Genomic DNA, 23,626 nt, shown 5'->3' with positions numbered 1-23,626 from the left:
CAGTCTCTGTCTCAACCAGAACAGAATAGCAATGGATTCCCAGGTATGGTCAAAGTAAGAAAAGGACTTCCCTTTTGGGTTGGGTAATTCCGAGGTGTGTGCATGCAGCACTTCTCAGTGTTCAAGGCACTCTGCAGGGCCATGAAGGGCCCTTGAGGGGCTGCCTCTGGACCCCAGGTCCAAAGCCACAGGCTGGGCCAGAAGAGCCCAGGGTCATGGCTGGGGAACAAACCTGGAAACAAACCCAGCCTTTGAGAAGGCTGGCTGCCTCTGGTGAGCCACTGGCCTTCCACAGCCATCCTACATGCCAGGGACAATCCACATACCTGATTTCATTTAGCCCAGAGCTAGGAATAGGGATTTCCTAAGGCTCCTAGTAGGACCCTTGACCCCTCTGCTCAAAACCTTTCCATGGCTCCTCACTGCCCATGGGGTAAAGTGTAGACTCCTTAGCCTGTTAGCGAGGGCCCTTGTCTTCCACAATCTCTGCTCCAACCTGCCTTTCCACTCCCTTCACTGGCAGGCTACGAGCCCACACCCGACTGGACTCCCTCCCATTCCCAGATTTCAGACTTTCTTCTCTTGCCAACAGGCCTTTGCTCCGTGTTGGCCACCGCCCTTTCTGACTGTGTGCTGGCTGAAATCTTTCTGTTTCAAGGCCTCGCTCAGGGGTCTCCCCCTAAGCAGGCCTCCCATCATCCCTTCTGCTCTGCTCTCAGACTTCTCAGAAGACTTTGTTTGGACCCGGCCTGTGAGTACAGTCAGCTCTTACCAATCTCAGTTGTGCCCGTGCCGATAAACAAAGACTGTCCTTTTCATCTTTCGCTCCTTTCTTCCTTCCTAGTGCCTTGAATATAAGAGCTGACTAGATAACATTTGTTTAATCCAATTGATTTGTGTTAATTATAATTTGTTGATGGCACAGGGCAGATATCTCATAAGTGTTTATTGGGTGCAGAAATGAATGAACAAAGGAATGAATGAATGAGGAGACTGGCAGCCAGTTTTCTTCATACCACCAAGGACCAAATTAGCAACTAAATCTGCCTTAGATAAAATTTCTAAGCTATTTCATCTGATAAGCATCATGGCTTCCTCTCAGACTCAGTAGACACTAGAACACCCAGGAAGTTGTGAAAGCTCTTTTTTTTTCCCCTAGCAAGGTGGAGCTCATCTGTTGTTGAGGCTGGTATCTGTCTGGGGCCATTTGGGTCCAGTGCTCCATTGGGGCGGGAGGGAAGATGACTCGACGTTGGGAGAATCCTTCCAGTCCTAGGATTCCTGAGAGGGTTTCCATAGTTGTCTGATGAGGCCTCTTGAAACTCTCCTCCTGAGTCATTTCTGAGGCCTTGGGAAGGGGATGAGGGAGATGCCAAAGGTGCCATCTTTGTTTTCTGGGTCATCTGGCCAAGTATAAGTCACTCTTAGAGGCCTTGAGTGTGCCGCTCAGCTGACCAGGTCTCATCTGCTGTGGCCTCCTGACCTCACCTGGTCTCCCTGGGCTAGATTGGTGAGACCTGAGAAGGGACAGCTTGGGAATTATGTCCACAGTCTTCAGCCTCTGACCCCATTGGCCACACATCAGAGATCCTGGATTGATGTTTCTGGGTAGGTGTGCAACTAGTTATGACACCCAGGGACCCACCAGTAGGCTCTCTTCTGTTGCCCTCCCCCTTACAGGCTCTTTGCCTCTGGACGGTTCTCACAGGAAATGAAGGTTGGTGGAGTCCTGCCAGCATTCCCAGGCCCCCCCCACCCCACTGCCCAGTCTGAATTCCAGGAGGCTGGCCTCTTCTGACAGCTGGAATGTGTAATAAATAGGGGTCCCCATGTACACCCAGATCGGATTTCAGCTGGGGCCCAGTAGGAGGGTGAGGGGCCATCAGGCAGCCAATGGCTACAGCAGAGCTGGCTGGGAGCTCCAGCCCGTCTTGCCAGAACTCACCGGGTGACTGTCTCAAAGTGCTAATTCCTGGGCCTCATTTTTCAAATCTGTAAAAGGAAAGCCTGTCCTGAAACCAGGAGTTCTTCACCTGCATTTCATCAGCTCTGTGAACTTGGATGGGGGAAAACTGCATCTTTATCTCAATATAATTAGCATTCTTTGGAATTCTATGAATTTTATTTCATAAAAACATGATTCTGAGCACCAGGGTGCCAGAGGGGTGCATGATGACCTCTCAGGGCGCTTCTAGCTTTAAAATTGGAACAAGTGATTCATTTATCAAGCTTCTATTAAGCTGAAAATCCCTTCCCCAAGATGCTCGATCCTGACCCAACACTTCCGGGAGTGAGGATCTTGCTACCTCCTGTAGCTCGACCTATCTCTAGACAAACTTTGAGAGTTCTGCGTCATCGAGCTAAAATCGGCCTCCCTCCAACGTCCCCAGCCACACCTGGAAGGTCTTAGGGATGGGACCAGCAGCTTTACAGGCATTTCATCTCACACAGAGACGTCTAATCCCCCCCCCCCCCCCCTTTGAAGATGGGGAAACGGCGGCCCGGAGGCAGACAGGCCCTGCCCCAAGGTGACACCGGGGTGCCCCGCCCCCTTGGCCCCGTCCCTCCCCTCCCCTCCCCCAGGTCTTCTCTCCTCCAGGCAGAACATCAACATCAATGAGTTATCAGTAAAGGCGCTTTGCACGGTGCGGGGCACACAGCAGGCGCTATATAAAAACGCCTATTCCCTTCCTCCCTGCCCATCCTCCCACTTCTAGGAGTGGAATTTCCCAGAACTCAAAAACATGCCCGCAGGTTGCCAGCTGAGGGAGCGTCGCCATGGAAACTGGCCACGTGACGGTTCTTGCAGTTTCCCCAGCTCCCGAGGTAGAGCTGCGCGCTCATTGGCCCTCCTGCCTCACGCCTGCAGAATCCTGGCCGGTGATTGGCCCGGGCTTGTTGCTAGGCTGGAGCCTGACTTTCCGCAGCTGTGACCGGAGACCAGGAAGCCAAGGAGTGGGTGGTCCCTGTCCGCCTTTCCTGCCTCGCTCCCCGGCTGCCATGGCAACCGCTCGCCTTCTATTTCTGGCCCTGAGGAACGGATCCTTCTTTCCAACCTCCCGAAGTACTGTGGGGGCAGGGCAGCGCCTCCGAGGCTTCGGGCTCGTGCACTCTGCCATTCCCGTGGGGGTCTCGGGGCGTCCGGGTGGAGGGACCCTCGGCGCTGGACTGGCGCAGCTGGGCAGGGGGTCTTCTGCCCATCCGGCCCCCTGCGGCGCGCTCCGTGGGGGTCCCGCGTCAGCACCCCTGGGCATCCCTGAGGACCCCCTGCCATCCCCCAGCACCCCGACACCCGGGGCATCCCTGGGCCTGGCCCAGCTCGAAGCACGCGCTGAGCCAGCGCAGGTGTGGACCGAGGGCCGGCAGCCCTGGTCATTTCAAGGTCATTTCATTCATAGGCCAGGTCATTTCAAGCACCTACTGTGTGCCATCAACTAGGGGAAGAAGGGTAGAAATCAAGCAGCGCCTGCCTGCCCTGCAGACGCTTACATTGTAAAGGAGGAAAGGTGGACACACGCTCCTGTATCTCCATGGAGAAAGAGAGAGACTGCACTGTCAGTGGCCTGGATGGGCACAGCTTAGCCTGGAGAAGACGCTGCCCACAGAGGGCTTGCTGTTTGCCCTTAAGTATTTGAAAGGCCGGCACAGGGACGATGTGGGGGATTCTCCCTGTTCCCTTTGGTCGCAGAGGGCAGGACCTTGGGGCAATGGGTGCAAGTCTGTAAAAGGTGTCTACAAGCCTCTATTAAGTGCCTAGAAAAGAGTTTTCTGCAGGCCTTTCCCTCTGTTGTTTGTGGCCAGTTTGTCCTGCTTCCAGCTAATTAGTCATGGCATTTCGTCCCCCGTCCCCCCTCCCCCCCAGATCAGGAGCTAGAATTGCTGCAAGGACAGTCTTGGCTTTGTCTGTAGCCCCAGTGCTTAATGCAATGCCTAGCAGATGGTAGGTGTTTAATAAATGGACTTGTTGATTTTTTCTTCTTAATAGTGTTTTATTTTTATTACCAATCAGATGTAAAAATCGTTTTCAACATTCATTCTGTAAAATGTTGAGTTCCAAATAGCCCTCCCTCCCCCTCCACAAGACAGCAAGCAGTCTGATCTAGGTTACACATGTACAGTCGTGTTAAACGTGTTTCAACATTGGTCATATTGTGAAAGAACAATGAGAACAAAAGGGAAAAACCACGGGAAAGAAAAAACAAAGAAAGTGAAAAGAGGCGGCTTCGACCTGCATTTCGATGCCATAGTTCTTACTCTGGATGTGGCTGCATTTCGATGCCATAGTTCTTACTCTGGATGTGGACGGCAGCTTCCATCTTTCAGAATTGTCTTGGATTATTGTATTGCTGGGGAGAGCTATGACTTGTTGATTATTGAAAACCACAGTCTGTGCCCTCAAGAAAAGGAGTCCACATTCTAATGAAGAAGGATATGTGTGTACACACACACACAGTATATATAAAAGGAGAAATGGGAGCCACTAGCATTGAAAGGGAGAGAGGGCCTGGGAAATGCCGCCGCAAGAAGGGAGGGTTTGGCCTGCTTCTGGAGGGAAGCCAGGAAGGCAGGAGGCAGAGGTTTGAGAAGGTCACTCCAGGCATTTAGTGAAAAGGCCTTGAGTCCAGAGAGGAGAGGATTGTTGGATCCAAGGACCAGAAAAAAGGCCCCAGAGTGTGTGTCTTTCATGAGGGTACCAAAAGGTACCACTAAGGCTGTGAGCCTGGGGGACAGAGGGGAGCATTGGGGGGAATGCATGAAGAGTTCCACTGTGAACACATTGAATTTGAGGTGTTTGTCATTTCAAATTGAGATGTTCAAAAGGCATCTTTTGGTGATAGGAGACTGGAATTCAAGAGAAAGACAAGGCAGGATGCATATGTCTGAGAATCAGCAGTAGAGAGATGATCATTAAACCCTTGGAGTTCACAAGGTCAGCAAGCCACAGTCTGGAAAGAGAAAAGGGTCCAGGCCAGAGCCCTGTGGCCCCCCCAAGGTTAGCAGGCATGATTTAGGGCAGGGCTGGGGGAACCTGTGGCCTCCCTGATCTAGGGGAAGACCTAGCAAAGGGAACTGAGTGGTGGGACCCAGGAGAGGTGTCCCAGAAGCATGCTCTAAGTGCCTACTGTGGTACTAAATCCTAGGGATATGCAAAAGACCAAAGACACAGGCCTGCCCTTTGTGAGTTGGGGCTCATAAAGAAGAAGGCATCCAGGAGAAGAGAATGAGTGAGCGAGTGATTGAATGAATAAAACATTTACTAAGCCTTACTAAGTGCTAAGTATTGTGGCTACAAAGAGAAAAGTCTGGGAGCCCAAGTTATTGGAGAACTCCCATCCGTGGAAGGGCCCCAGGGTCCTTACCCGGCAGCAGCAGTGAAGAAGCAGGCGCCAGGCTTCTTCTCCACAGCATACAGTCCTATCAGATGCTGAAGGTGAACCATTTGGCAGTGCCAATGATGGGGTACCTGGGGTCTAAGTCAATTTGTGAAACCAACTTGTGAAACCAGTCTGTGAAATTGTAACTGCAATTTGTATTGTAAAATTGTTATCTGTAAAATTCCTTTCCCAACCTCTGACTCTGCCCCTTCCCCCTATCAGCACTAGGCCTAGGCAACACCTTGGGACTCCTTTGTTCTTACTTAATCCCTCAGGTCTCCTCTGGCCTTTGTCTATGCATTGAGGCCCCTCCCATCTCGTCAGCCCTGACAATGGCAGCCCTACCCTTTAAAAGTAAAAGCATGGACCCCTCTCACTCCCAGGTCTCCTAAAGGACTCTTGCCAGCTTCTCATGGAAGTGTAACAATAAACTTGTACAACTCTCATTCCAATTAAGCCTGAGAACTTGAATTCTTTCCAGACCATATTGCAGGTTTTCTGGTCTTGGATAAGATCAGAATATCTGCTGAACCTTTTGGGATCCCGTTTTACCCCCCATCACCAAGGACATTGGTGGCAAACCCTTTCTTTCCTAGGTCTTTAGTTTCTGTGGCCAAAGCCTCTTGGAGAACAGGGAGAGGCTGCAGTTCCACAGGAGAAGACTAATTGGGCTGGAGGGCCTGCTGTCCTCAGAGCTAATGGGCTGAGGGTCCTGGGGGGGGGGGGAGGGTCTTCATTAACATCTATGGGGAAATGGTGGTCTTGGTTTGACTGGCACCCACTGCCTCTTGTCTCTCCTCCAGGGACCTTGCTGCTGCTTCTTAGGCTGGCTGGTCTGTCCTGAGGGTGGCAGCCCCTTGTCCCAGGAGCAGGGCTGGGAGGGCTGAGCTGGAAGGAGGACCAGTGGGCTTCGAGGTGCTGCCATCCCTGGGGTGCTGCCCATTGGTAGCTGGTGATAAGGAAGGTGGGCCACTTCTCCCCTTAAAGACTATCCAGTGGTGCAGAGAAGTCAAGAAGGATGAGGCCTGTAGCTGTGGCAGGGAAGAGATCACTGGTACTGTGGGCAGAGCAGTTTCGGATGAGTCTGAGGGTTGAAAGTCAGCCTATAGAGAAGCCAGGGAGGGGATTGGAGGAGGAGGAAGGAGAGATGGCCCAAATACATGGCAGTATCCCCACAGTGCCAGGGGCTGCCTAGAGAGGGGGTGGGGTCATCAGTGGAGGGATTCAAGCAGAAGGTATGAGACCATTCCTGGGATTTGTTATGTGGAGGAAGAATTCCCTTCTGGTAGGGGTTGTAAGACTGTAGAGGAATGAACGAAAAGGCTTTATTAAGTCCTTCCTATGTGCCAAGCGCCGTGCTAAGCCCTGAGGATACAAAGCTGAGAGCACATCAGGCCCTGCCCTTACTTTCTAAAGGGCAAAACAATCACCAGGAGAAATTTGGGCAGGCCGGTTCAGGAACTATGGAGCTGCTTAGATCTGGGTTCTAGAATCTCTGGCCTTAACCCACCCCAGGAAATAGCAGGCCTTTAATAAATTCTTGTTGAATTGAATTGGCCCTACACTTAGAATCTCCCCTCCGGTCTAGCCTGGGGCGGGGGTGGGTGGGCGGTTTCTCTGGTTTGGGGTCCTGGACCCTTCTGGCAGTCTGGTGAAGGTCCGGCCTCCTTGTCACCATCGTGTTTTTAAGGATATACACTAAGATGTAGAGGACTAGGAAGGAAACCAATTCTATTGAAATACAGGGATCAAAATACTTTAAAAACATGCTCAGGGGCCCCAAGTTAAGAAGTGCTGATGTCACAGCTCCACCCCATTTTCCAAGCCTAGAATTCAATGAATGAATGAGTGAAAGAAGGAAAAGGGGCAGAGTTGTCTGACTTGGGAACAGTTTGGGACTCAGGCAGACACAGTTATTCCCCTTGTGAACCAGTCCCAAGGCCCACGTGGCCCTGCCCACAGCTGAAGGGCCGGAGAGAAAGAGGCCAGGAATGTAGGGCAGTGCCTGGCCTAGGCCTGGACGCACCCTCCCACTCTGAGCCTCGAGGTTTGCTGGGCAGCCCCAGGGGAAAGAGAACGGAAAAACACAATCAAAACAACAGCTCTCACAAACAAAAGTGTTCTGATTGAATTCTGGCCAGCTCCCTGGAGACCCTCCTTCCCCACCACCCAGCCCAGACCCAGCCTCTTTCAAGATTCTCCCTTATTCTCCTCTCCCTCCCAGCTAAGGCTGCCTGGGAGGTGGCTGTTAACCTGATTTCACCTGGAAAGGCCCTGGAGGGTGACTTTCCCTACCCCCAGCTCCTTCCCCTCCTCCCAGGCCTGGGAAGGCCCATGGGAGAGAAGGATAAAGGTGTAGAAAAGGAAAGATAAGCTCATTCAATTAGCTTTTTCAGCCAGCCTCCTGAACCCAGATAAATAAGGATCATGAGATCCTGAGCTGGCAAGGAGGGCAGGGCCTGGCCACATCCTGGAGACTAACCATCTCATTTTACAGAGAGGAAACTGACCCCTAGGAAATGGGAGATGAGGGATTTGAACCCAGGTCTCCAGACTCCAGATCCTGAGTATTTTCCATGGCCTTTCTTCACCTGGTGGTGAAGCCCATGTCTCTAGCTGGCTCCAGACCATGCCATTCTAGCCATCCTCCCTTCTAGCCATCCTCCAGGACCCCTCTGGTGGAACCTGCCTGGACACCTTGGACATCAGTTCACTATTTGTGCTCTTTTGTGTGGTCAAGGACCAGGCTTAGGGAACCTCCACCCTTAAGGGACAGCAACCTGAGAAGCTAGGGAAGTTTGGTTGAGAATCAGCCATGCCCCTAGACCAATAGCGTTAGGTGGCAGATAGATGTAAGTCTGCTCAGACACTCTTCTCTCCCAGAGGAGAGCCTCAGGGCCAGCGTCAGGGCCCCTTCTCCTGCTCCCCTCAAGATTTCTGAGCTGTCTCCCAAAGCCTGCCCTTGAGATACCTAGATCTACCAAGTACACTCATGTAACTTAGATGGGCAGTGCTCCCCTCATTCATAAGCAAAGGCATCAGAGTGAGCAATGGTATCAGGGAAAGGAGCCTTTGGAGGGTGGTTGGAACCAGAGGGTGAAGCAGATGCCACAGGAGCACCAAGGAGAGAGGAGAGATTTGGGGCATGGGAGAGAGAATCCAAGGAAGGCTCAGAAATGGACTGGATTGCAGTAAGGGGGGACCAGGGCTGGGGAGGGGAGTAAGGATGCAATCCAGGCAGAAGGAACCAAATGGGCAAAGAAAGGCAGAGGAGCCAGGAATTACCTGGCATGTTGGAAAAACAGAGTCTTATCAGCTAAAGTAGAGGGTAAAGATAATGAAGCAGCCCCAGTTCTCCTGTTTGGTAATCCTATCAAGACCAAGAACAGCAGCAGAACTTCTTAAATGAGGTAGAATTTGACCCATCTACACAGGATCGACCAGCGGATGAACAATGCTTGTTGTGCTGATGTTAGGCCAGTGGAGGGACAAGCTCTAGAGTTGGCCATATGTCTTTCCTGGAAAGTCCTAGCAGATGGATAGTGACATGGACCATGGACCCGGAACTGAAGAGATGAAGGAGAGCAGACTGGGCAGTCCTCTGAGGGAACTCCACTGGCAATGTCCTTCCCATGATGCTCTGAGGCTCCAAATTGTTAAAGTATCAGTTTCTGGAAAATTACCCAAAAGTCAATGGACAAACCCATGGAGGGTACAAATCATCTGTAGTATTTTTTGGGGGGGGAGGGACCAGACCTGTCATTTCCTGGGAGTAGAGACTGCCCCTTGAGAATATCTCCTTTACCAGTGTAAATCCAGGCATCAATCCCTCTAAAACTTACAGTCTTCTCAGAGAAGAGGTGATGGGACTTGTCCAGGGTCTCACAGCTAGTATATGACTAAGGCAAAACTTGAACCCAGATCTTTCTGGCCCTGGTTGGCTCTCTATCCTCTGCTATAACATGAGATATTACAAGGCTCACAAAGGATGCTCTACTTAAAGGAAGACCTCAAAAAGAATCAGGATCCCAGAGATAAATTTCCTTTGGGCAACCCAAGGTTGTTAGGATGGAGAGAGGCTGGGGCAGCCTGGCTGCTGGCCTGTTTTTGTTGTGTGGCCTGAGAGTTTAAAATGATCTTCACATCTTTAAACATGCCAAAGCTTTATTTAGAAATGTGAGAAGCACTGCTAGACTCCAGCATGGCTTGCAGTCCTCAGTCCTCAGTCCAGATCCAGTCCTGATAAAGCGCTGTGTCCAGGGTACTAGGCCAGTAGCCTGGGCTTGGGCAGGGCCTGGCTGGGTGGAGTGCTCAGGAGAAGGGAGAAGGGGAGGTCTGACTATGGTCCCAGATGAAGCTGCCTGAGGGCAGGGCCAAGGTTGCTTTTGTAAGGTCTTTGTATTAATTTAGGAAGCTCTTTCTACTGAACACATTCCTTTGAGAGGAGTGGGGAGGGGAGGCCCTGCCCTGCCTTCAAGAGTTCACAGTCCAAAGGGGAGACCCTGGAAAATGACTGGGTCCATACAGACAGAGGTGGGGGGTGGAAGGTCCTAGCAGTGTGGGGCACAAGGAAAGGCCTCCTGAGTGGAAGGAGGCCAGGCAAGTGAAGAGGCCTGGCCGGTGAGGAGGAACAGCCTAGGGTGGACAGGACCTCCCTCTTAATGAGTGTTTATGGCACTGAATGATTGAAAGAGTCATTCAAGCTGCTTCCCTCCCACATTGATTAGCCAGGAGGGTTCTTCTTGGGCACAGTCCCAAGAGCTTATCTCCTGAGTGCGGATGGGCCCTCCATGTTCACAGGCCAGCCAGCTCCCTTGCCCTCTCACTTTGTCACCATGGGCTCCCCTTGCCTAGCCCCGCCGGGCCTGGGGTGACATTTGGATCCTACTTAGCTCCTTCCCATCCTGGCAGAAGTGGTTCACAGATCCTGAGTCACCATCAGCCTTTGTGCAGAGGCTCCAAAATGTACTTCGATTGGTCGACAAACATTTACTAACCACTTGCTGCATGCGTGGTGTTGTGCTAAGCTTAGGCTACAAGGGAAGGGGAAAACATGGTGCCCACCCTCATGCAGCTAAAGGGAGAGAAAGTAGCCTGTGTACACTGGTATAAATGCAAAGTAGTCTTAGTGGGAAGGGAAGAGAATAAGCATGTATACAGCCCCTACTGTATGCCAGGCATTGCACTAAATGCTGTTTACAAATATTAGCTCATTTGATCCTCACAAAAGCCCTGGGAGCTAGGAGTCATTATTATCCTCATTTTCCAGATGAGGGAAATGAGGCAGACAAAGGTCAAGTGACTTAGCCAGAGTCACACAGCTAGTACAGGTCTGAGGTTGGACTTGAACTCAGGTGTTCCTAACTCCAGGCCCAGTTCTCTGTGCACTGAAGCACAGGGGCTCTCTCCACTGCAATATCAGTTGCTTTGGGAGTAGGGGGAGGACCTGGAAAAATTTCCTGCAGAAGGTGGGGTTTCAGTAGATTCTTGAAGAGGACATGGTATTGAATTGGATTTAAGTGAGGTAGGGCTTTTAGGGTCACCAGCCTCACTCTATTCCACAGTCATTGAAGTTCAAAGGCAGGAAAGTCGGATGATGGCCATGGCCCCCATACAGTGATGCCCTTGGTGGTTTCCATGTTAGAGCTCCACAGGGCCTGCTTCAGCTGGAACAAGGCATTCAAGCCCAAACTGACTCTGCTTGGGGTGGACACCCCCCTACCTCACTGACAAGTTTCAGGCCTATGGTTTACCCTCAGTCTGGCTTAGTCCATCTGCTGAGATGGTTTTACTGGGGTGTGGCCACTGCACCTGCTACAGCTTCTTGGGGCCACAGGGGAGAGTTGGGTGGCAGGTGGATGAGCAGCCCTGAGAGGGCTTGGTAGCCCTCCCACCAGAGGTTCTGGTACTCCCCAAACACCCTGTGTGCCCCAAAACACAGAGCTGGAAGGGGGAGGTCCTGTACAAGGAACAGTAAGGAGGCGGAATCAAGAAAGTATGGCTAGGTGGTGCAGTGCACCTGCCTTGGAGTCAGGAGGACCTGAGTTCAAATCTGCCCTCAGACACTTGACACATTTACTAGGTGTGTGACCGTGGGCAAGTCACTTCACCCCAATTGCCCTGCCTTCATCCCTCCAAATAAATAAATAAGCAGAGTAGAGTCTGAGAAGATTAGAAAGGCAGGAAGAAGGCAGAGGGTGAAAGACTTTAAAAGTCAGAGAGGATTTTCTATTTGAGCCCCGAGGCAATAGGGAGCCATTGGAGTTTATTGATTTGTGGGTAGGGACTAAGGTGACCTAGGCCTGTGCTCTGGGAAAGTCCCTGGTGGCAGATGGATTAGAGGGGGCCAGGACTTGAGGCTGACAGGCTTCCCCACCCTCCTCACTCCCCAGCAGGCTACCTGTACTGGGAAGATGGCAGTGTCCTCATCAAGGAGTTATGAAAGGGGAAGGTTTGTTTTGGACCCCTATAGGATGCCTAGTTCAAGATATCCGCCGTTCAGAAGACATTTGGTGATGGGAGACTGGAGCTCAAGGGAGAGACTAGGGCAGGGATCGCCTGCATAGGAGGTGAAGGAAGAAGCCACCAATGCCAAGCACAAACATGATGGCATTATGGAACTTGAAGATCTCTAGGCCCACCCCCTCATTTTACGGATCAATCATCCCATCATCTAGTATTTATTAAATGCCTACTATGTGCCAGATGTTGGGCTGAAGTGCCTGGGAAAACAAGGCAAAATGAAACAGATCCTTCTCTCAAGGGGCCCATCTCTGTGCCTTTGCCCAGGCTGTGCCCTATGCCTAGGATGCCCTCCCTCCAAATCTAGTGTCAACCACACCAAACACCAGTGAGTGGCTGGAGCTGAACAGAGTAGGCTAGAGACAGGAGAGTCAGGAATCAAACAGAAGTTTGGTTTCAAAGGGAGGGGAACATCTTGTAAGCCTGGAGGCATATTCATCCCATGTGTGGGCCCCCACCTAGTGAGGGGACCTGCTTTCCAGTACTATCAGCTCTGCAGTGAAGTGTAGCCCCAACAATGAGGGGGGACAGCAACAATGAGGCCAGTGTGACTCATTCGGGGCTTCATGAGCGGAACGTGAGTACTTGGCCAAGCTCAGAGCCCGCCTGGTGCTAGGCAAAGCAATCCAGTAATCATGGGATCTTACCGAGGGTGACATCATCCAGAGGCTGTGTGCAAGGGATTGTTGTTATGCCAAACTTAGGGCACAGCTTGCTTGCTGGGCCTTAGCTCTGCAAAACGGGGTGTTTCCTAGAGTCCTGACAGCCAGGAATGTGGCTGCACCTGCCCAGGCCTCAACAGGATTTTCCTGGAGCCCAGTAGCAGCCCACATGTGCAGCAGGCCTGACTCCTCTCCCCGTGGGGTGTGGGAGTCTCCAGCGTCCAAAGCTCTTCTTCATTTGGACATTTGGGCAGGAGGTAGTGACAGACTGGGGCATTCCCTCAGCAAGTTAGTGACCAAGTCAGAACCAGAACCCAGATCTTAAATCCAATGAGAAGCAGAGTTGGCCAGTGGACAGAACACTAGCTTTGGAATGAGAGGACCCAGTTTCAAAGTCTACCTGACCCTTATTAGCCGTGTCATAGATATAGGGGAAGTCCCTTCTGTCTGACTTCATCTGTAGACTGGACTTGTCGCCTCCCAGCTCTCAGTCTGTAATCCAGTCTAGTTGGGGCTTTGCTGGGGGAGGTCCTTTGGGCCTCCCTGCCCTTGTGACCCTACAAGCCCCCAAGATTTCCGTGGCCCAGGGGCAAACTCAGGGTGCTGAGGAAATCTCCTGAACCATGCAGTCCTGCCCCTGTCCAGGGATTTCTCCATGTCTTACTTCCTCCTGGTTTCTAGCTGGCTCTAGGCCTCAGAACAAAGGCATCTTGGGGGAGGAGCCAGAAATTCCAAAGTCTTCAAACTTCCCTGGTAGGACTGGGAGCTGCAGAGGCATCCCATCAGTCACTTCGGCTTCTTCCCTGCCGCAGCATGAGCTCAGCCTGCATCAGTCAGGTGTGGGTGGCCCTTCCTGCCAATCTCATAGTGCCGCAGCATGACTCAGAGGGCTGAGGAGGTGGCCTGAGAAGGACACTGCAGGGGCGGCCTCAGCTGCTGGCCAGAGCCAGGCAGGGGCCATGGGCCAGGAAGTCCCTGCGGGGTGCCTAGGGCTTTGGGCTCCTTTCTGAGGGGCTCCCCTTTCTGACAGTCATTGCAGCTCAGCTCAGGGCAGTAGAAAGGGTGCTGGAAGATGCCATCTGGAAGATGCCAGCTGGAAGCTGGGCTCCGAGCCTAACTCAGCCTGAGTGACCCTGGGCAAGTCATCTCCCCTCCATGAGGAGGGGGTTGGCCTTCAAAGCCCCTCTCAGTCTCAATCTATGATCCCCTTGCCGTTTTGTGGTCCCCTTTATCAGTGAGGCAGCTAAGTTCTGTTCCCACCCTAACTCCCAAGAGACTGAGTCAAACAGGCAGGCGAAGGGAGTCAGAGGATCTGGGTTCGAGTTGTGGCTATGCTCCTTACTGATTCCTTCTCTGATAAATGGGAGGTCTGGGCTGTAGGGATTCTTCTGCCCCTACTTGTTGTCTTTCTTTTTCAGATGCCCTTTAAAAGCCGGGCAACTAAGGTCTCTGCCCATCCTGGCTCATACTTTTATTATGTGTCAGGCATAGAGGGGCATTTAGGTGGCACAGTGGATAGAATGCCCCCCAGAGCTGAAACAGGGCAGCTGGGTGGTGCAGTGGTTAGAACTTGGGCCTAGAGTGAGAAAGACTCATCTCCCTGAGCTCAAATCTAGCTTCAGACACTTCCTGGCTGTGTGACCCTGGGCAAGTCACTTCATCCTGCTTGCCTCAGTTTCCTCATCTGTAAAATGGCCAAACCTCTCCAGTATCTGCCAAGAAAAACCCAAATGGGACAAGAAGAGTCAGACACTACTGAACAAAATGTTCCAGTCATCAAGCTGAGTGCTTTAAAATATGTCATTTTATCCTGTGACATTTGAGGAGGGAGAAGTCCCTCTGGGGCGGGGGGAGGGGACCAGAGACAAGAAGGTGGCCTGCATCTGGGACCAGAGCAGGAAGAAGGTAGAGTGAAAGCAGAAAACAGCCTGGTTGCAGCTCGTGTGTGACGCAGAGGCTGTGACCAGGCTGAAAGAGGAGGGAAGAGGAGAAGCGGGGAGTTCCATAGGATTTAGAACTGGAAGGCACATTCAAGGCCAGGAACCTGGGGGGGAAACTGAGGCCGAGGAAGGTAGGGTGATGTGCCCCAGGTCACACCGAAGGTGATGGACTGGCCTGCTTTAAGGGAACAGGGAGCACCTGAAGGTTGTGGGTTCAGCCCTGGGCCTTAGGGAGAAGAGTTTGGAAAAGATGTGAAGAAACCACAAGGTTGTGAAGACTGAAGAGGGGAAGACTCCAGAGATCAGGGGATGAGGGCCTGAACGGGAGGGTGCTGGGGGTGGAGGTGCCTCTTGAATGGGGGTGGGGAAGGGGAAGGGTCCAGGATGACCCATGGGGCTCATGGGAGCATAGATTTAGAGCAGCCAGAGTCCTTGAAGGCCACCTAGTCTAACCCTCATTTTATAGGTGGGGAAACTGAGGCTCCAACAAGGTTACACAGGTGGCAGTCATCAGAGCCAGGTTTCAGACTCAGGGTCAGAGGGCTTCCTGCTTTAGCACAGAGACCCTGAGGGTTCAAACTTGGGTGACTGGAAAGAGGGCAGGTTGAGTTGGGGGTGCTGACTAGGCACCCAGGGAAGATGCCTCACCAGCACTCAGCACTGAGAAAGTACTAGCCCTGGAGTCAAAGGAACTGGGTTCAGACATTACCTCTGATGCTTACTGGGTGACCTTGGGCAAATGACTTTGCTCTGAGCCTCCTTCTGCTTATCTGTAGAATGGGGGTGGGGCAGGGTGGGTGGAACCTTCTCTGGTGCTTCCTGAGGTCCTTTCCAGCTCTGAGTCATAAAATACTTAAAGTTCTGGGGAGTCATTGTTATCTCCAAGGGGGGGGGGGCTTTGGAAAGAAGGCCTGGGCCTCAGGAGATAATGGGGTAAAAAGAGTTCTGCTGACAGCCTTCGTTCCCCCAAAATAAAACTGTGGAACAGGAATTTAGAGATTGGAAAGTGGAGCCAAAGCCTGGGTTTGAAAGGAAGCACCATCATGCCCAGCCCCAGACCTTGGGGACTAGCTCTCCTGTCCCCCTCTGGGTGACTCAGCCTTAGTTTTATTGGTGACACAACCAAGCCTGTAAATACCCCAAGGCCTTCTGGGAGTTCCAAATATATCTAGCAAAACATTCCTGGCCACCCCTGGCCTGGAACTGTAGGGTGGCCTGAGGCCTTTGAGGTGGGGTAGGGTTGGCATCAGGTGGGGGCGGTGTCAGATGGGCAGCCAAGGGCTTTGTCCTGTTTGTGTCCTGCTGAGATCATTGACCAGGGTGCTTCAGACATCAGTCATGTGGTCTTGCCACCCCTCCTTGTGCCTCAGTTTCCTCACCTGTAAAGTGAGGGGGTTGGATTCATCCCCTGCATTCAGCTCCCTTTTCCGTTGAAGGGGGCTCTTCCCAGGCTGCCCAGAGGCCGCGGGAGGCCAGATCGGCTCACCATCCTGCCCCTCCCCCCGCCTCTGCAGACTGCCTGGGCCAGCCTCTGCCCATAGGCATGACTCATCTCTGCAGTGCCAGTATCTGCAGTGAAGACAGGTGATGCAGGAGGCCCCACCCACCTCTGGAAAGGAGAACTCGCTGTCCGCGAGGGCCCCCTGGTGGCCAGACCAACCCAGGGCCAGACCCACCCTGAGGAGACCCAGCTCAGCATCCAGGGACAGAAAGGCATTGGGAAGCAAGGCTCGCCAGTCCCCAGCCTCTTGGCCAGGTTTTGACCCAAGCCCATTTCCTCTCCTGCACAGCCATGACCGTGAGCTCAGAGGGCCCCTTCTGGCCTGCCGATGGCCGGTTCTCTGATTCCTTCACTCCCTCCTTTGGGGACAGGGGCTGGTCAGGGAGATTCAGACAGCAGGGTCTGGCCTGGGGGAGCCACTTAAGGACACTCTGGAACTGGATCTGAGGCCAGACAACACAAGCCTGAGATCAGCAAGTCACTTTATCAGTAATCATTTAGTAACTACCAACTACATACTACCGTAGTAACTAACTCTCTGGGCCTCAGCTTCCTTAGCTGTAAAATGAGGGGATTGGCCTCCCAGGTCCATTTGAGCTCTAAATCTCTCATCCATTGAAAGCCTAAACCTCCATCCAGGTCAGGGGATCAAAGGGCCCAAATGAGTTGGCAGGGAGACATAATGAGAGGCCCAGCACCAGCTTCAGGGCCCTGACTCAGTCTCAAGGGCACCTTCCACCAGCCCAGGGCTGCCCCTGATGCCTGCTCACCTCAGCCTCCTGCCTTCCTTCTCCAAGAAGCCTTCCCCTCAATGCTAAGATCTTCCCTTTGTGGATTATCTTTGGGCTTTTCAGGCAAGCCTTTGGTCTTTTCCCCAAAGCCAGCCGATACAGCCTTTCAGAGGCTTGAGTTAGGGCTCCAAGAGGGAACCCAATCATAGACCAGGTCCCTACAGTTCAGTCTGGGGGCTCTCTGGAATGCTCAAGTGAGAAACTGGACCCAGAGATAGAAGGACCCTCAGGACCTTTGTAGTCTAGTCTTTCCCTGGACAGGAATCTAGGACAAATGGGCATTCTGCCTTCCCTGGAGGACCTTGGGAGGGGGGGCCACCCATCCTAATTTGGAGATACCTCTAATTGTGCAGGTGCTGATTTTAGAGATTGAGCCTAAATGGGCCCCCTCCCCCCATTCACTGCCCTTGGTTCTACCCTTCTTCACAAGACAGCCCTTCAGACACTTGAGGACAACCCTCCTGGCAACTTCGCTACCATCCCACCTCTGCCATCTTCTCCAAGTCCTACATTTCCTTTATTCGGCAGGAACTCAAGTCCCTTCCCCACCCTGGCTGCCCTCCTCTGGCCACCCTCCAGATGACTTCTGTCCTTGCTAACACGGGGTGCCCTGACTGAACCCAGGAGCCCAGATGTCATCTAATCAGGACAGGGGACAGAACCACCAGCACCTCCTCATTGTCAATAACTAAGCTTTCCTCATGGGCATAGTTGGGGCTGTGGTTAGCTTGGGCCTGGAGTCAGGAAGACTCATCTCCCTGGGTTCAAACCCAGCCTCAGACACTTCCTCGATGTGTGACCCTGAACAAGTCACTTAACTGTGTTTGCCTCAGTTTCCTCATCTGGAAAAGGAAGCTCCCTGAGGGCAGGGCCTTTCTTTTTGTTCCTACAGTATTTATATTTTGAACACTTACAAGCACTGTGTGCCTGGCGCACAGGAAGTGTTTTATAAATGCCTGGTGGCTTGACTCTCCCCAGTGAATTCAATCCAACATTCCTTTATTAGCCGCCTACTATGTGCCCGCATTTGGGCTACAAAGATCAAATAGAGCACAAAGCGCTGGCCCCCTGCAGCCCAAGGAGGGCTCCCGCGCTGTAACGGGCTGTCCTTGGTCCTGAAGCCTTTCCGCGTGGCTCTGGGGCCAGGCCCTGCAGGGCGGGCTGCTCCCCTTCTGCTGCGCTGCCAGGGTCTCCCCACCGGGCCGGCAGCCCCTGCGTCCGGGTCGGTGTCTTGGTCCTGCCCAGACCCCCGACATGCATGCGCCAGTTCTCTTTGGGGGATGACCCCAGGGGTCACCTGCCAATTGGATTCTTCCGCAGTGGGCGTGTTCCATGCTGGCCAGCCTCGGCTTCCAAGGGATGTTTGCGCTCCCGCACCCAGAAGCAGGCACCGCCCCCTGCTCCTGCCCCCAGGCACCCAGAGGCTTCTTCCTCTCTGTGCTGTTCTCCCCACTAGGGTGTGAGCACCTTGGGGAGCTGGGCTGTCTTCCCAACCCTAAACGTCGTGCTTTATGATGCAGATATGTGGGATAAATGCTCATTCAGACCAGAATACATTCTGGGCTGGGTGTTTGTCCTTCGTTCTGAAGAGGGCCAGGACGTCAGGGAGATGAGGCCATGACTTGCACTTGACTTGGATCTGAGTGAGGGAGGGCTGTGAATACAGAAATTCGAGGATAAATGCTCCCAGAGTCATTGAGGCCTGTGGGAAAGAATACCGGACTTGGAGACCAGAGGCATGGACCTATGCTCTGTCTCAGGTCCCTTTCTAGCTAGCTGTGAACCTCGGGACATCCTGAGGACACCTGCTGGCCTCTCAGAGTCTCAGTTTCCTCATTTGTAAAATGAACATTTCTGTTTCCTGCCTTGCAGAGTTGGCAAAGTCCTGTGTTTGAAGGCTGCTTCTGGCTTTGACATCATGATTCTCCCAGCCAAAAAATATTTCAACAAAGCTGTAATTCAAACCCACAGCAAGCCTGGTTGGGGAGGGATTCACCACAGGCTCCAGAGGCTAGGCAGACAGGGAAACAATAACAGAACAGGCTTGGCAGAGACCGATTCTCTTTCTTTCCCAGGGGAAAGGGGGGCGGGGCAAATCAGCTTCTTCCAATGGCAAGGCCCCATGAAAGGGGCTGGAGGAAGGAGACCTGTCCAGCTGGCCTTTACCCTACCCACCATCCACCCCACAGCGCTAACCCCTGTTTCTCAGGCCCTTGGGACAGTGTTTTTTGACACTTCCTGAGAGCCTGGTCATTGGTGAAGATGAGTTTCTAGACTGGGGTGGGCTCCAAGCTTCCTCAAGGGCTGTCTCTTTAGAATCTCAGATTTTGAGTAGGGAAGGACCTTGGAGATCATGGAGTTCCTCATTTTACAGACAAGGAAACAGAGGCCAATAGAGGAGAAATTACTTGTCCAGGGCCACACAGCCAGTATGTGACGATTTGACCCTGGGTTAACTTCACTCCAAGTCAAGCTCGAAGTCCACTTATGTTGCCTCTTGGAGAGCTGGCTGCCTCCAGCTCCAATCAATCCCAGTCCCACACTTTGGTTCCACTCCATGCCCCTGGGGGTCACTCACCACTGCCTAGCTCCCAGGGCAGTCTAGCATCCCAATGGAAGTTTTAGCAAGTCTGACAGGACAGTGGGAAAGAGCCCTGCTTTTGGAGTTAGGTCCTGGATTCAAATCCTACCCCTGTTTGACCTTGAGCAGGTGGCTTAAACTCTTAAGGGCCACAGTTTGATCAGCTGCAGAGCTGACCTTGGGAGGTCCCTCCCAGCTCTGGGCCTATGGGCAAATCTCCCAGTCTGGAATTCCATAGGGATGGGGGGCTTCCTGCCTTCCCCACACTTACCTCCAACTTAAATTCTTTCAGTACTCACCTGGTTCAGAAGCATTTTGCTCCCATCAGCCTCTGCTTTGTCTCACACTTCTGTGTCCCACCATAGCCCCCTCGGTGAAGCTAAGAGGTCCAAGAGCTCTATTTTCTATTTTGGTGAATGACTAGGTGGAAAAAGCATTTGTGAAGCACCTTTGGTGTACCTGGGTAGAGGGCTAGACACTAGTGATCCACGTACAAGCCAGCCAGACAGGTCCTGCCCTCAAGGGGTGTCCTTTCCAATGCCAGAAGAAAGAGGCTCTGGGGGTGGGGGAAGCAAGCCCAGGGGGTCCTGGGGTGGAGCCCTAGGGGACAGCCTGGTGCACGAGGTCCAGACACACAGGAGATCCTGGGAGGCCCAGACTGGAAGAGAAGGGCAGGCAGGCCTGTCCTCACACACTGCCAGGATGGAGGTAAGGATAAGAACCCAGAGGCCAGCTCAGCCCTTTCCTTCACCCCTCCCCTCGCTGATTCATTCAGCTCTACTTAGGCCTTCCGGTCCCTCACAGCACAAAGCCTGCGTCAGGCGGAGGTGGAGCGTTATTACTGAAACCTTCAGGCTGTGCTTGCTGACGCATTCCTGGGAGCAGGCTTTTATTAACCCAGCAGTAACATATTGTCCAGGCATTTCTGGCCCAGAGACAGAGACACCCATAGTAGCTCACTTCCCCTCTTTACCCTCCTCTTTCTACCAGTCCTTGGACATGACTGTCAGCCGAAGCTGATCTGAGCTAACATTCACAGGAATTTTGAACGAGGAAAAGATTATAAAATGGTAAAATACAGTTTGGGGTTAACATCCCAAAACAAAAGTCACTCATCAGATTCCTTCTTGGACCATTCCTCTGCAGGACTGAAACAGATCTCTTGGTGGATCAGAACCATCCTTTTGGAATGGGAAAGGTCAGATCCCAGGGCCCTGGCTCCACTGGACAGGCTAAAGGAAGGCTTTCCAGAGGTGGGCCCATGGCTTGTTTGCTTCAAGGGGCAGGAAAGGCAGAGACAATAAAGATGAGAGAGATTTTTTAATGTTTAGTTTCCATTCTTAATATACTTCCTTAAGAAAGGCCTTTTGTTCTTGACCTATCCCACATTTCTAACAGAAAAAGGGGAGCCTGGAAAATATTTTTTGTTTTACAAAGAAAGAGTTTTCTAATTACTTCCAAATCCCCACTTTTGTTTTTCTTGCCCAGTTATTTAAGACATAATCTGTATTTTGGATTGTAGGATCTGATGGCAATTTTTAATGGAGGATGATGTCTATGAGTGGGCTGCTCTTTCTCAGTCAGCAGCCTGCCAGGAAGTGAGCCTTGGGATGACATCATCCTTTAGGCCTTGGCAGGATCTTACTGGGCAACTGACTTCCACTGGGTGATGTAACAGCTTCTTCTTTTAAAAATATTTATTTTTTGCTTTCTGGAGTGGGGAAGGAAGGGCGATTAGCTTTAAGTGTTAAGTGTCTGAGGCTGGATTTGAACTCAGGTCCTCCTGACTCCAGGGCCAGTGCTCTATTCACTGAGTCACCTAAGTCATCTAGCCACCCCTAGTAACAGCTTCTTAATAAAACTATTTTGAAAGTGATGAAATCCATCACCACTGCATTTTGTTGTCAAATTTCTTGTAAATTATTTTCCTTTTACATTTTTTTTACCTCAGTAGAAAGCTGATTAAACTGTACCATACATGTGTCATACTAGTAGCTGTTGCCCCAGGGATGACTGCCACGTTTTCTGGGCCATGGGTACTTGCAACATGAAACAGTATGGAAGCTTCCCAGGCTAGACACAACCACTATCCGAGGTCGTTCTGTTGGGTTGATTATAGTCAGACATCTGTCCTTACTATAAATTGCCACCTGAACTTGCACATCCTGGTCAATCAAACAGGAAGGTGACCAGGGCAGGAGCTGTGAACAGAGGTGGCCTGGTTCTGAAGGCCTAAGCCAGGGCCAACAGCATTGGGTCTAACAGGAGGTGCAGGATCACCCACTCAGTCCCTAGGGCTCTGAACAGGCATTAGGGCAGGGTCAGCCAGCCTGGATTGTGGGACCAGCAACGTCCCCAGAGTGGGTTGGGGAACTTTGTTAGTCTTCATTCTTCTTCTTGCCCTTCGCAGGGCAATCACCTGCTTTTCCTTGCACCTCTCTCTCCTCTCATAGCTATCAAGCGGCTCCGGCTCCTCATTCAGATCACTAACCCTGCTGTCTCCCAAGACTTTGTCCTGGGGCCTCTTCTCCCTCAATAATACTCCATCAGTTGGTGATGTCATCAGCTCCCACAGGTTCAATTATTTCTGTGCAAACAGTTCCTGAATCTCTATCTAGCCCTAATGTCTCTGCTGTCCTCCAGTCTCACTGCCCTCTGGACCCCTTGAACGGAGTGTTCTGTAGACATCCTGAATGCAGTAAGTATGTCCAAAATAGAGCTCATTATCCGCCGCCTGCCCATTTCCTGGTTACATGCTCTCAGTCTTCCAGGCTTGCCAACTCTGGGTCCTCCTTCGGTTCCTCCACTCTCACCTCCCCCACAGCCCATCTGTGGCCAGATCTTGTCATTGCCACCTTCAGAGTCTCTCTTGCCGTCACCCCCTTCTATATACTCACATAGCTGTTGAGGACACCACTACCCTTCCCATCCTTCAGGTTCCCAGCTCCAGAATCACTCACCTGCTCATTCTCCCTCACCCTATGTATCCATTTGTCAGGTCTTATAGAACCTCGTGGCCACTCACCTGGGCTATTGAAATAGGCTTCTGGTGGTCCTTCCTGCCTCCAGCTCCCCTTCCAAGCAGCTGCCAGGGATTTTCCTACAGCTCAGGTCACTCTACTGTTGAATAAACTCAGATGGTTCCCTACTGCTTCTAGGATCCAAATGCAAACTTGGTTTGCCATTCGAGCCCTTTTAGCACCTGACCCCATCTCCCTTTCTAGCCTTAGTGGATGTTCCTTCTCCACCCCCCCCCCCACCACACACACAAAGCACACATTCCAGCTCAGTCTTCTTGCTCCTCACACAATGCTCAAGGCTCGAATGCCACTTCCTACACGGCTGCACATACAAGCGACGTGATCCTGGGCAAGTGGTTTTAGCTCTGGACCTCAGTTACCTCATCTGTAAAAATGGGGATATGCTCCTTACCTTACAAGTTTATGTGAAGTACTTTGCAAAACCAGAACGGTTACCTACATGGTTACCTGTGCCCTTCCTGCTTAGGCTCCTTAGGCTGTCCATCTAGCTGGTCTCTGGCACAGAGCAGATGTTGTCTGATTATCTGAGGTAAGTCCAACTCAGTTTCTGTGACTAGGGAAAAGGCCACCAGTGGTTTGGCTCAGGACCCCCCCCACTACTAGGTGCCCAGTTCAAGGCCCAGGTGGTGGTAGGGCAAGAACAGCCCTGAGGGAAGCAAAACCAGCCAGAGCTCCCCAGGGAAACCTGAAACTGGGCCCCCCTACCCAGCAGGGTGGTCTGAGCTCTCTCCAAGGAGCACAATCAGGAAGAGAGAAGGGAGCCAGCAGCAGCAGAGACACCGCGGGGACTCGAACCCCGGCCCACTGGGCGCGCCGCCGCCAGTGCCTTTTGCTTTTTGGCGCTCTCTCTCACAAAGTTAAGGGTGAAAAGCAAAACCTGAGGCTGCAAGGCAGCCTCAGTAAAAGAAACACCCGCGGACGGGGCTGCCCCCCTACCCTACACAGCCCCAACAGGAAGGAGGAGCCTCCTCTCTGTCCCCAGGAAACCTGCCTGGGTGGCCCCCCCCCCCCCAGGCTCAGGATGAGATGGCCAAGCCAGGTGATGCTGGACTGACCTAATTCCCCTGCCCCCTCCTCTTCTACCCTGACAGACCCTTCTTGTCTCATCTCTTCATCTGACCCTCACCTCTCCGTCTGACCCTCCCTGTCTCCTCTCACCTCTCCGTCTGACCCTCCCTGTCTCCTCTCACCTCTCCTGACCCTCCCTGTCTCC

At 52.3% G+C, this 23,626-nt stretch overlaps 2 protein-coding genes and 1 long non-coding RNA gene across 4 annotated transcripts in view; 1 reads left to right on the top strand and 2 right to left on the bottom strand.

Annotated features, from left to right (window-relative positions):
• The window catches only part of ZNRD2 (zinc ribbon domain containing 2), a 79,767-nt gene extending 77,938 nt beyond the window's left edge, over positions 1 to 1,829 (bottom strand). The window contains exon 1 of the mRNA XM_069066325.1: positions 1,826 to 1,829. The gene's annotated coding sequence lies outside the window, so the exon portion shown is untranslated. The remainder of the gene's footprint in view (positions 1 to 1,825) is intronic.
• The window catches only part of FAU (FAU ubiquitin like and ribosomal protein S30 fusion), a 380,300-nt gene that overhangs the window by 48,891 nt on the left and 307,783 nt on the right, over positions 1 to 23,626 (top strand). The window lies entirely within an intron of this gene.
• LOC138144825 (uncharacterized) lies at positions 17,774 to 23,234 on the bottom strand. Of its 2 annotated transcripts, none has more exons than XR_011164032.1 (2): positions 19,672 to 23,234; positions 17,774 to 18,802 (listed from the first exon to the last, which is right to left on the bottom strand). It is a non-coding gene; the product is annotated as an uncharacterized lncRNA (long non-coding RNA). The 2 variants fall into 2 exon arrangements; XR_011164033.1 differs by having other exon boundaries at positions 17,774 to 18,493.

Source organism: Petaurus breviceps, unplaced genomic scaffold, assembly GCF_028583685.1.
Source record: "Petaurus breviceps papuanus isolate PSGF00001 unplaced genomic scaffold, PetGlider_PUasm1.0 90721, whole genome shotgun sequence".
NCBI classification, from domain to species: Eukaryota; Metazoa; Chordata; class Mammalia; order Diprotodontia; family Petauridae; genus Petaurus; species Petaurus breviceps.
This window is presented reverse-complemented; position numbering and strand designations above follow the sequence as displayed.